The 12,251-nt window shown below is 36.6% G+C and overlaps 1 protein-coding gene across 8 annotated transcripts in view; it reads right to left on the reverse strand.

Moving 5' to 3' along the window:
• Nucleotides 1–12,251, reverse strand: part of TANC2 (tetratricopeptide repeat, ankyrin repeat and coiled-coil containing 2) — a 375,358-nt gene that overhangs the window by 305,128 nt on the left and 57,979 nt on the right. The window lies entirely within an intron of this gene.

Genomic DNA, 12,251 nt, shown 5'->3' on the forward strand with positions numbered 1-12,251 from the left:
AAGTTGATGACTGTGCTTTCAAGGTGTCACCATAACTATACAAAAAGGACAACCTACCAATGAATTAAATTAACAGGCTAACTGTTAAAAACGAGAGTGTCTACAATTACATACAGTTTGCTTTTTTAAACTAAACTTTTTTAGAATAGATTTAGATTTACAGAGAAGTTACGAAGACAGTTCAGAAAGATCCCATAAACCCCATGCCCAGTTTCCCATCTTAAGTTATCAGTATGGTAATGTGTCACAACAAACCCTGGTGGCATAGTGGTTAAGTGCTACGGCTGCTAACCAAGAGGTCGGCAGTTCAAATCCACCAGGCACTCCCTGGAAATTCTATGGGGCAGTTCTACTCTGTCCTATAGGGTCGCTATGAGTCAGAATCGACTTGATGGCAGCGGGTTTGGTTTGGTTTTTTGGTGGAATGAGCCAATTTGGTACACTATTATTAACTACAGTCCACACTTTATTTAGATTTCCTTAGTTTTTATCTTATGTCCTTTTTCTGTTCCAGGGTCCTAACCAGGATACCATATTACATTTAGTCGTTATGTCTCCTTAAGCTCCTCTAGACTATTGATATAGTGTCTCAGACTTTCTTGTTTTAATGACCAAGATGGTTATGTGGATTACTGGTCAGGTATTCCGTAGACAAGTCTCGATATAGATCTGTCTGATGTTTTTCTCATGATTAATCTAGGGTTATGGGTTTTTTGGGGGGAAACCAGAGAGATAAACTGCCATTCTCATCACATCAGATCAAGAGTACCTACTATCAACATGACTTACCACTGTTGATGTTTAATTACATTTTTAACCAGTTTTATTATATTTTTAACCAGTTACTACACTGGAATTTTTTCCCAAGGTTCCAATTTCAAAGAACATTAAAAAAGTATAAGTTGATAAAAGTAAACAAACTCAATGTCCTTCCCAGCTCCATTGTTCTATGAATCTAAGAAGTGCTTATTTATACAGATATCTATGCTTACTAAGAAATTTTAGGCAGAGGAAACTGTGTTAAATTAGGACCAAGTATGTCCGTGAGCTATACCAACTTAAGTTTGAAGTCATAGATTATTTCAAATTTACCTTGGAATTTATCCCTTTTTTATCTCCCAAGACTGTGTCGTTAGACCTCTCCAACATGCCATGGTATGTCTGTGTATAGATGTGAAACAACTATATTCTCTCTAGAGGTGACACAGCATGGTAAAGAAGAGTAATAGACTTTAGAATCAGGCCTGTTTTCAAATTCTGGATCCTGCACTTACTAACTCTACAACCAAATTTACTTATCATAACATCCCAATTCCTGTTTCCTCATCTATTAAAAGGAAAAAATAATTATCTGCTCATAGGGTTTTACTGGGGATTGACACTGTGAGAAGCCCCTTCACCTTTTCAGCTATGTAGGATATGTGTATGTGCGAATACATGTGTGTGAGTGTATACGTATGTATGGTGCTTTGGTCAGGTGAAACTGGATGCTAAGGATACACACAGGTCTCAACTGCGGCTGCACATTAGACTGATCCAAGGATTTTAAAACTCCTATGCCCAGGCCACACCCCAGACATCAGTATTTCTTTAAATCTCCCCGGGTGATCACAATGTGCAGTCAAAATTGGGAAACATTAGTAGAGATTATGTGGTGCCACGATACAGTGATGAACTGGATCCACCTGAAATTTTCCAGTGCTAACCAACAAATGCTATAGGCAAAAGATACTAACAGTACAAAAGGGTAAGATGATCTCTAAATTGAGGGTAAAGATTACCTTCATAGGCTCTCTCTCTGATCTTTTCTGATTATTACTGGTTGTGCTTTATATTGGTGAATGGGGGGGCGTGGACTAAGCTGGGATAATATTGTATAATGTGGAAAAGCTGACTAGTTGACTAGTCAAAATTTCCCAAGCTGGGTTTGAGAGGTTGCACTGCAAAGATGATGGTGTCATCTAGATGTAATAAGACTTTAGTAGTTAGAATAGCCTCCGCCTTATTCACATTAGCCTGGGATCCTGGGAAATCCATAGCTTCTAAAGTATGAGAAGAGGCATCAAGAATAGTGCCAGACAAGAATGAAAGAACGTGGTGCACTTAGAGAAATCCAAACAGCTCAGTATGGCTAGGGCACAGAATGTATGGGGAAGAGGCAGGACATGAAACTAGAAAAGTAGGCAGAGGCATAATCACGAAAAGGATAATTTAAAAAGTTATAATCACTATGTCATGATGATCAATTTGAATTTTATCCTGTAAGTGTGGGGAAGAAAATGAAGGGCAATAAAAGCAGGGGAGTGACATGATCTGACTGGTGTTTTCAAAAGATAAATTTGGCAAGTGTATAAAGTGGGTTCGCAGGGTCGCAGGCAAAAAGATCATTGCAAAAGTCCAGAGGAAAGGAACACCTAAATAAAGGCATTAACACTGAGCATACAGAAAAAAAGGTAGGTTCATGAAATACAAAGAATGGCAAAGACTTTGCACCCACTTGAAAAAGTAGTCTGTAGTTACTGTCATTAATGTCTTTTTTTCCTTTCTTCCTTGAATCCACTCCCATCAGGTTTTTGCCCGTACTACTATAGAGAATCCATGCTTATCAAACTTTCCTACAATGTACATCACTACATCCAATGGGCAGTTCTCAGTTTTCTTATTTTTTTGACTTATCAGCAACATTCGATGCAGTTAGTCATTCTCTCTTCCTTGAAATCTTCTCTTTGCTTCATTTCCGAGACACTGTGCTTTCCTAGTTTTGTGCCTATCTTCGTGCCTCCTCCTTTTTCTCAGTCTTCCTGGCTAGTTCTTACTCATCTCCCCAAGTGCTAACGCTGGAGCACCCCTGGGCTAAGGCTTCAAATCTGTACACTTTGCTACACACATTTCCTTGATTGTGCCAAATAGACTGGGAGAAGGCAGTCCTTCGAACAAACTTGGTAGTCATGATCTTTCCCATTCCTTTCCCTGCTAGGATCTTTAGGCTTCAGAACAAACTACCACCCCCACCTTGAAGCCTAATAACTGTCAGGTCTAAAGTAATGACATTCCACCTGGAGCCCAACTGTCTAATCACCTTCTCCTTAGGTTGTCAAGTGAAAAAATATCCATGCAGCAGGTCACATATCCCTGGAGAATAAAGCTGGCTGAGGGATGGATTTCTGGGTCCTTCACCTACAGTACAAAGTTGAGGCACGCACTGAAGGTTTTCAATCTCCACCCAGTTTTTGAGCCAGGAGGGACGGTTTGTCATGGAACTATTCTTGTTGTATGCTGTCTGTTGTCTGTAAGTAATCAAAACGGCTTTCATTTGCCAGAATTTGGTGAATGTCTCATGTGTATGACTTGATCAGGCTAAATGACATAACACCCATGGAATGGTTGGAGCCACCGGGTGAATTTTCATCCCAGTAGTCTGGTGGCTACATGAGATCCAGAGATAGCCTCTAAGGCAACCTGCATGTACAAGACTCAAGGTTTTATGTTTCGTTTATATGCTGATAGTTCTCAAATTCATGTCTCTAGCGTAGTCCTCGTCCATGAACTCCATATTTACATATCCCAGAGCTGCATATCCTACATCTCTAGTTGAATATCAATCAGGCATCTCAAAATTTAACATGTCCTAGTATCCCTCCATAAACTTGCTCCACTCACAGTCTTCCTCATCTCAGTAAATGGCAACTCCATTCTTTCAGTTGTTCAAGCTAAAAACTTTGAAGTCATCCCTAAATCTTCTTTTTCTCTTATTAGAAGAGACAAAAATTCTTGACATGGTCTAGCCTCATTTCTAATCAGACTTTCTTTTCTTTTCCTGATACTGACTTTCTTTCAGTTTCTGGTCTCTACCTTCAAAATATCTGGAGCAGATACCTATCTGAGAAACAACTACCTTATACCTCAGGAGTCAGAATAAAATGGTTTTCATCCAAAACTTCTGCCCTCATATGAGGATGAATAAGTATCAAAGGCACTAGTGACAGAGAATTTTTCCTTACATCACATAGTTCAAAATAAAACAAACCCTTACATTCCTTTTACTCCCAAAGATGATAGAATGACAGTTACTAATAGACTAAAAATCAAATCACTCCTCCCAACCTCACGCCCAAGAAAAGGCCCAAGTTCTTTCTATTTTGACTAGTAAGCATATTTAAATGTATAACCATTCATTGAAAAAAGAAGTAAAAAAATACCAAAAGATCATATATTACCTAAATATATCTTGAATTACTTTATTTAAATAAAATATAATTTATCCTCAGGAGCCCTGGTGGCACAGTGGTTTAAGTGTTAAGCTGCTAACCAAAAGGCTGGCGATTTGAACCCACCAGCCTATCCATGGGAGAAAAATGTCACAGTCTGCTTCCATAAAGATTTACAGCCTTAAGAATCCTATGGGACTATTCCTTAGTTCTACTCTGTCCTAGGGTTGCTATCAGTCAGATGACAGCAATGGGTTGGTTATTTATCCTATTATGCCTAAATAATACTTTGTTGTTATTGGTTATACACAAATATGCTTTTTTAAAGTACTAAGCACGATACCATGCACTTGTGGGCACCTAACTTTTACTGTACCTTATGAGTCGCAGTCGACTCAACAGCAGTGGGTATGATAATGACGGTAATAAAAACAAAAAATTTGAGATTAAAATGTTTTGAGAAAAAAACTCTATTAAAGCTAACAACATGACCTTAGTAGATGCAATACACAAAATTCAAAAACTATATTCTATTCCCTAAACTTGTCATTAGTCAGGCTCTTACTAGAGTGTTATTACGTTTTTATTTTTCTCCTAAGGAACCAGGAAAATTGAATACAACAGTGATTAAGTGGTTGGATAATAGAAATAATTAGGACCAAGTGGAATGTAAAAATGTTTAGTCAAAGGATAAAGAACATATGATATAAAGTACCCAGAAAACACAGCATGTAAATAAAGAAGCTTTATACATGAGAAAGTTGGCATTTTAAATCCCTAGAGCAAGAAAAGGCTACTCAACAACAAATGGGATGAGGAAATCTGTTTTTTCCATATGAGAAAAAATACCTAGACCCCCCCTTCTCACATCGTACTCCCTTGTCAAAAATAAAAATTAAAAAATCTGAGTGTATTTAGAATCTAAAAGTAAAAAAAACAAAACTTTAAAACTATTTAAAGAAAATATATTTAAGGTCTCTGAGTAAGGAAAGATTTCTGAAAAAACATACAGGAAAAAAAAATAACAAAGTTGAGTAAAATTTTAAACTTCTATTAAATAGAAGTTTGAAGTTTAGTCTTACAAACAAAAGCAAAATTTTAAGACAGGGTATAGACTGAGAGAAGATATCTGCAATAAATGTCACAGTCTTTTTTTTTTAAGGATCAACCCAGAACAGGGGTCTGCAAGCTTTTCCTGTAAAGAGGGTACACATAGTTTAGGCTTTGCAGACCATATAGTCTTTGTTACAACTACTCAACTCTGCACTGCAGGGCAAAAGCTGCTACAATCAACATATAAATGAATGAGTGTGGCTGTATTGCAATAAAACTTTTATTTATGGATACTAAAATTTTGCAGGATGTGAGAATTATATGAAATTGAATTTATGGATACTAAAATTTGAATTTCATATAATTCTCACATCCTGCAAAATTTTATTCTTCCCTTTTTTCCCCCCTCTAATCATTTTTAAGATAAACGTAAAAACCATCCTTAGCTCACAGGCCATACAAAAACAGGCGGCAGGCTAGATTTGACCCCTGGACTATAGTTTGCCAGGCCCTATCTAGAATATATAAAGAATGCTTATAAATCATTAAGAAAAAGAAAAATAACCCAAGAGAAAAAGACATAAAGGATACAAAGAGGCTATTAACAAAAGAGGATATCTAAAAGGCCATAAACACATGAAAGGATGTTCAACCTCAAGAAATTAGAGAAATAAAGATAACATCTTTCACCTATCACATTGAGAAAAATGAAGAAGTCTGACCATATAAATTGCTGGCAAGGATATGGGAAAATACTGTTGAGAAGAGTGTAAATTGACAGAGTAACATGTTGTAGCGGCCTTATGTACAACAGAAACACTGCACCATCCTGACAATCGTTGCTATGTTTGGGCCCACAGTTGCAGCCACTGTGTCAATCCATCTCCCTCTTCTTCACTGACCCTCTACCTTACCAAGCATGATGTCTTTCTCCAAATATTGGTCCATCCTGATGACATGTCCAAAGCAAGCGAGACAAAGTCTCGCCATTCTCGCTTCTAATGAGCATTCTGGCTGTAATTCCTTCTAGACAGATTTTTTTGTTCTTCTGGTAAAAAAAAAAAAAAAAGAAACTGTTGCCGTTGAGTCGATTCCGATTCATAGTGACCCTACAGGACAGAGTAGAACCGCCCCACTAAGTTTCCAAGGAGCACCTGGTGGATTCAAACTGCCGAACTTTTGGTTAGCAGCCGTAGCACTTAACCACTATACCACCAGGGTTTTCCGTTCTTCTGGTAGGCCATGGTATATTCAATATTCTCCACCAAAGCCACAATTCGAATGCATCAATTCTTTTATGGGCTTCCTTTTTCATTGTCCACCTTTCATATGCATGTGAGGTAACTGAAAATACAATGACTAGAGTCAGGATCACTTTAGTTATCAAAGTGACATCTCTGCTTTTTAACACTTTAAAGAGGTTTTTGCAGCAGATTTTTCCCAGTGCAATATGTCATTTGACTGCTGGTTCCACAGGCATTGATTATTGATCCAAGAAGAATGAAATCCTTGCCAACTTCAATTTCTTTGCCATTTATCAGGACAATATTTATTTGTCCAGCTGTAAGGATTTTCAGGTATAATCCATACTTAAGGCTGTAGTCTTCTGAGTTTTATCAAATATGTGAAGGCATTCAATTGTGTGGATCATAACAAATTATGAATAACATTGTAAAAATTGGAAATTTCACAACACTTAATTGTGCTCACGTGGAATGTTCTAGTTATCTAGTGCTGCTATAACAGACACACCACAAGTGGATGGCTTTAACAAACAGAAATTTATTCTCTCACAGTCTAGGTGGCTAGAAGTCCAAAGTAAAGGTCCCAGTTCCAGCGAAACGCTTTTTCTGTCAGTTCTGGGGGAAGATCCTTGTATGAATTTTCCCCTGGTCTAGGAGCTTCTCGGCGTAGGGACCCCAGGTCCAAAGGACGCACTCCCCTCCTGGTTCTTCATTCTTCGTGACATGAAGTCCTCCTCCTCTCTGCTTCATTCTCTCTTTTGTATCTCATAAGAGACTGACTCATGACACAACCTAATCCTGTAGATTGAACCCTGCCTCGTTAACATAACTGCCTCTAATCCAGTCTCATTAACATCAAGGAGGTTAGGATTTACCGCACATAGGATAATCACATCAGATCACAAAATGGTAGACAACCACACAATACTGGGAATCATGCCTAGCCAAGTTGAAAAACATTTTGGGGGGACACCATTCTATCCAAAACATGGAACTTGGACATGGATCAAGAGGCAGCTGTCAGAACAGAACAAGGGGATACTGAGTGGTTTAAAATTGGAAAAGATGTGGGTCAGGGTTGTACTCTTTCACCTCACTTATGCAATCTATACGCTGAACAAATAATCCGAGAAGCTGGGCTATATGAAGGAGAATGCGGCATCAAGACTGGAGGAAGATTCATTAACAACCTGAGATATGCAGATGACACACCCTTGCTTGCTGAAAGTGAAGACGGTGACACAGGAGAGCAATTATCTGGTAAAAGTAAAAATAAACTAGGATCTTGCAATTCCACTTCTAGGCGTACACATTGCTGTCGAGTTCCCACTCATAGCGACCCTACAGGACAGAGTAGAACTGACCCATAGGGTTTACAAGGTACGGCTAGCAGATATGAACTGCCAACGATTTGGTTAACAATCGAGCTCTTAACCACCAGGGCTCCCTTCTAGGTGTAGCTTCTAGAAAAACTCTGATAGGTGCATACAAAGATATTCACTGTAGCATTATCTGCAATAGCAAAAAAAAAAAAAAAAAAAACACCCAAACTGAAATAAGCCCAAATGTCTGTTAGGAGGGGAATAGATAAAAATAAATGTGTTCATAAGATGAAATACTATACAATACATAAAAGAAACAAATTAGGTCCATATATACCAACATGGGCAAAAAAACAAAACAAAAATGACACAAGTTGCAGAGTGATATACAGTGAATGATACCACTTAGGTAAACACACACACACAATTACTAAACTAATTATTATTCATGGATACATTTATATTGGGATTTTCATCTCTGATGAAAGAGATTCAAAAATCAAAAATTTTTTTAACTAAATTCTAAATCTGTGTAGTGTGTGTGTTATCTGTGTCTGTGTACATCTGTATTAGGATATGGTTATACCAATGTGAACTAGTAAAAAGCCATGCCACACTACGTAACGGTCAGCAGAACAGAGAATGGACTAAAGGGTGTGGAGACAAGAGGCAAAGAATAGTCAGGAAGATATTGCAGTAATTTAAGTAACATAAGATAATCTTTAAGTAAGAAGTGACAATGGAGGAGGAAAAAGGACAATTTTGAGAAATATTCAGAAGTTGTAATCAACAGCATTTGATGACTAATTAAATGTTGGTAGCCATTTTCTGTAGTATGGAAAGCTTCAAGTATATTCCAACTGCTTCCTGGTTATGCTTACCACAGGCTTTTAAATAGCTTTTAGAACTGTACATCCACACTTGCTGATGATCCAATGGGCCATCAGCTATACTTAAGCGATAAAGGATTTCAGAAAACAAAACATCAGTTAAAGCCATTTTAAAAGACATGTACCAGAAAGGTTTTCTTTGCTCTACAGTTTCTGACAGTACATGTACACAATCTTTGCTCCTGAGGGCTAAGAATACTATTGAACGCTATTACATCTTCTTCAATTATTGGCGGAAAAGATGATGAAAGAGTTTAGAATCACACTAATAAAAATCCTAGCTCCACCACTTCCTGTAAAACTGTGGTCAACCTCTTTTTCTCTCCCTCAGTTTCATCTATTAAATGGGTAAAATAATAGGATTTACCCCCACAAAGTTGTGAAAATTAAATTATTCTCATGTGTGTATTTATGTAGGCATGTACTAATATACATATATATTTGTGTATTATATATGTATATACACAAACACACACACACACAAGTATTTTCTGCTAGTATTCATTCATCCAGTCAAGAAAGAGTTACTGGGTATCTACTAAGTACAGGGCACTGTACTATGTGCTGAAGAAGTGATGATGACAAATTTACATTGCCTGCCCTCTTAGAGTACACGGCCATTACACTGAGAGAGAGAAAGTGAGCTAATGCACTGTCTTCAACCTTTTTAAGTAATTAGCAATTCCTGAAGCGATTTCTCAATCTATCCAAACCAATCAACAATTTTAACATCACTTAATCTTTCCACAATTACTAAAAATCAATGGAAAAGGCTTACTATTGCAGAGAAAGAGATTTCCTAAAATATAAATTTATGGATGTTGTCATTTTCTAAACTATTATTTTCACTCTTATCTCTAAATTTCCCATTCTTTTTTTCCCCCATCCTTAACGTATGTTAATCTAGGAGATTCATAAACAATACTCCCAGGAACTTATCTCTGAATTTCCTCCTATTTCAACAACATAACAAATTCATTTATTATTTCTTCTATACTTAATCACATTGTTTATCTTACAGGTTCATTAAAAAATACTCTCAGAAACTACCTGCATCTTGGAATTACAAACACAATGATGTCTAAATGAATACTAACGAGTGGTGTACCACTTAGCTGAAAATGTATCACTATTTATAGCATAAAATCTTTTCTTTTTATGCTGTAACAGTGTATTTGTGTATTTTCTTTAATAAAACATTTCTTTCTTGTCAAAAATATCTTCTACAATAGCCACTCCCTCATCATCTTACTGTGAAACATTCTCCTTCCACAAAGGATATCTTATTTGCATCCAGCTCTCGCAAATTTACAGTACTAATCCTTGCCAGCCATTTTGTTTTCAGCTTGTAACACTAGCAGCCAGCTTCCTTCAGCCTGACTCTATTAGTGTATCGGGTAATTTAGAAAATAAGCACCAAAACGGAACCTACAAGAAATGGCTGGTTTTTATCAGAATATATCCATATATTTTTTATTACTCTTGAAATATGCCTTATTTTATGATGTTTCTCTACTTCCTTTCAGTATAATTTATTCTCTTAATTTAAATGCTCATTCCTGCTCACAGTAATTTTTCCCTTCCCTAGATCTTATTCATGAGTTTTACCTATTACTGCTTAAATACAGGAATTTTCAAATTTTAAATAAACTTGAGATATTTCAAATATTTTCTGTAAAAGCACAGAAGGGTCGCCTAATTAGTACTGTAATTTACAACTATATTCCAGCAGACCACATCTAGCCAAGAATAATAAAGATACAAAAGCTACCGTACATTATTCTCACATCTCAAGGGTATTTCTAATAGCCAGCAGATAGCAAATAATTCCCCACCTGTTCTGACTTGCAATATCCTGCTATTTGATGTCAATAACAATGTGCCCTCATCAAGCATCACTGAAGTCTTAGATGACAAATTATCTAATGCAATTTTAATATGATGGGCAGGGTGGGGCCAAAGAGTTACTTACTATTAGTGTCCTATTCTTCAGGATTCTTTTCCATCACATCCTTTACCTCCAACCCCACAAGCCCCACTCATCCATATTTAATAAATATACTGAATGTATGTTGTTCACCAACCCATTCTATCACCTAACGGAAAACTCTTTTTAGAGAGACTCTTCTAGCTCATTAAATAAACTTATTTAGAAAGATTTTTTAACTTGAGAAAATACAACACTCTCTCTAAGTAACAATAAGCAAAGAAAAAAAAATGAGGCTGAAAAAACAAAACACCTGCAAGGAAATAAAATGCTCAAAGATGAGGATTACTGAAGTTCTTTCATAACTCCATTTTCTCATCCAAACTCCTCCCCTTGCCAAGGCGTTTTATGTTTTTCTGTGATGCTAACTAACCATGTAGGCTGTTTAGAAGCCTCTGGTTAGAATGGAATTCTAGGCAATGGGTTTGGTTTTGGTTTTTTGACGTTCTGTGAAGAACCAATCAGACTTCTTTGTTTCATCTGCAACATTCCATCAGGGTTATATAACATTTTATATTCCAATGATATAGTATATTTCAAACTATATTTAGCTGTCTACTGTCACTACATTTGGCACCTAAAAATGCCATATTATTCTTTCATGTTATTCAATAATATCAAGGGAATATAGAACAGATGAGAGATGTTTTGTTTGTTTTTTCCCTTTCAGGGAGAATACAAGATTTTTGAAAAATACAAAATATGAGTATTCTGCAGACTATTAAAACTAATGCTGATTTTTATTATTTCTGTCTACAGTGAAGTGGGAGGTAACCCAACAAGGTAGCAGAGAGCCATACAGTTGGTTCATTCTTATCACATACAAATGGTCACTGGTATGGAATAAAACATTATAAATAGATTCTTAGGCTCAGGATAAGACTTTAACTTTGCGAGCACAAAAATTAAGTACTTAAAACTTTTTTGAACAAATATTTTCCCAAACAAGAAAGGCTGAACTCTGAATGTCATATCCCAATTTAATAGCTGCAATACTGACTGAAATAATATATACCAGCAGTATTGTTACCTATTTGATCAGAATATTTTCAGTACACTAGTAGTGGAGTATACAAATGCTCTCTTTCTGATAGAGCTAATGCAGCATAACTTAAATACTGCTCTTCTGTGCTATTAATACAGCAAGTCAGATATTCAAGAACATATTCACCTAGAATCTGTGAATGTGATATTTATTTTTACAATCTAAAAGCATCCCACAGATGGTGGTTACAAATAAGCACAGAATTAAAATAGTGCCCTAAGCATAAAAAAAGCTGGATCTGTTGGGTGTGGCTAAAGAAAACATATCTTGTCTCAACTGGACAGCTCCCTAGTAATATGCAGCCACCGAAAACCCAAAATATATCAGCACATAACTGAAGTGCTTCTAGAAGGGGTTGGGGAGCTAAACTACCATGTTTTTTTCTATGCTTGATATTCAATTGTTTCAATACTGTACTCCTAAAATGACAGTGCTTTGAGTTAGCTGAGCATTGCCTAAGAAACGAAGGACAGAAAAATTTTACTTGTCCTACTTCCTCATC

The sequence above is a fragment of the Loxodonta africana genome, chromosome 18 (genome assembly GCF_030014295.1).
Source record: "Loxodonta africana isolate mLoxAfr1 chromosome 18, mLoxAfr1.hap2, whole genome shotgun sequence".
In the NCBI taxonomy this organism is placed as follows: domain Eukaryota; kingdom Metazoa; phylum Chordata; class Mammalia; order Proboscidea; family Elephantidae; genus Loxodonta; species Loxodonta africana.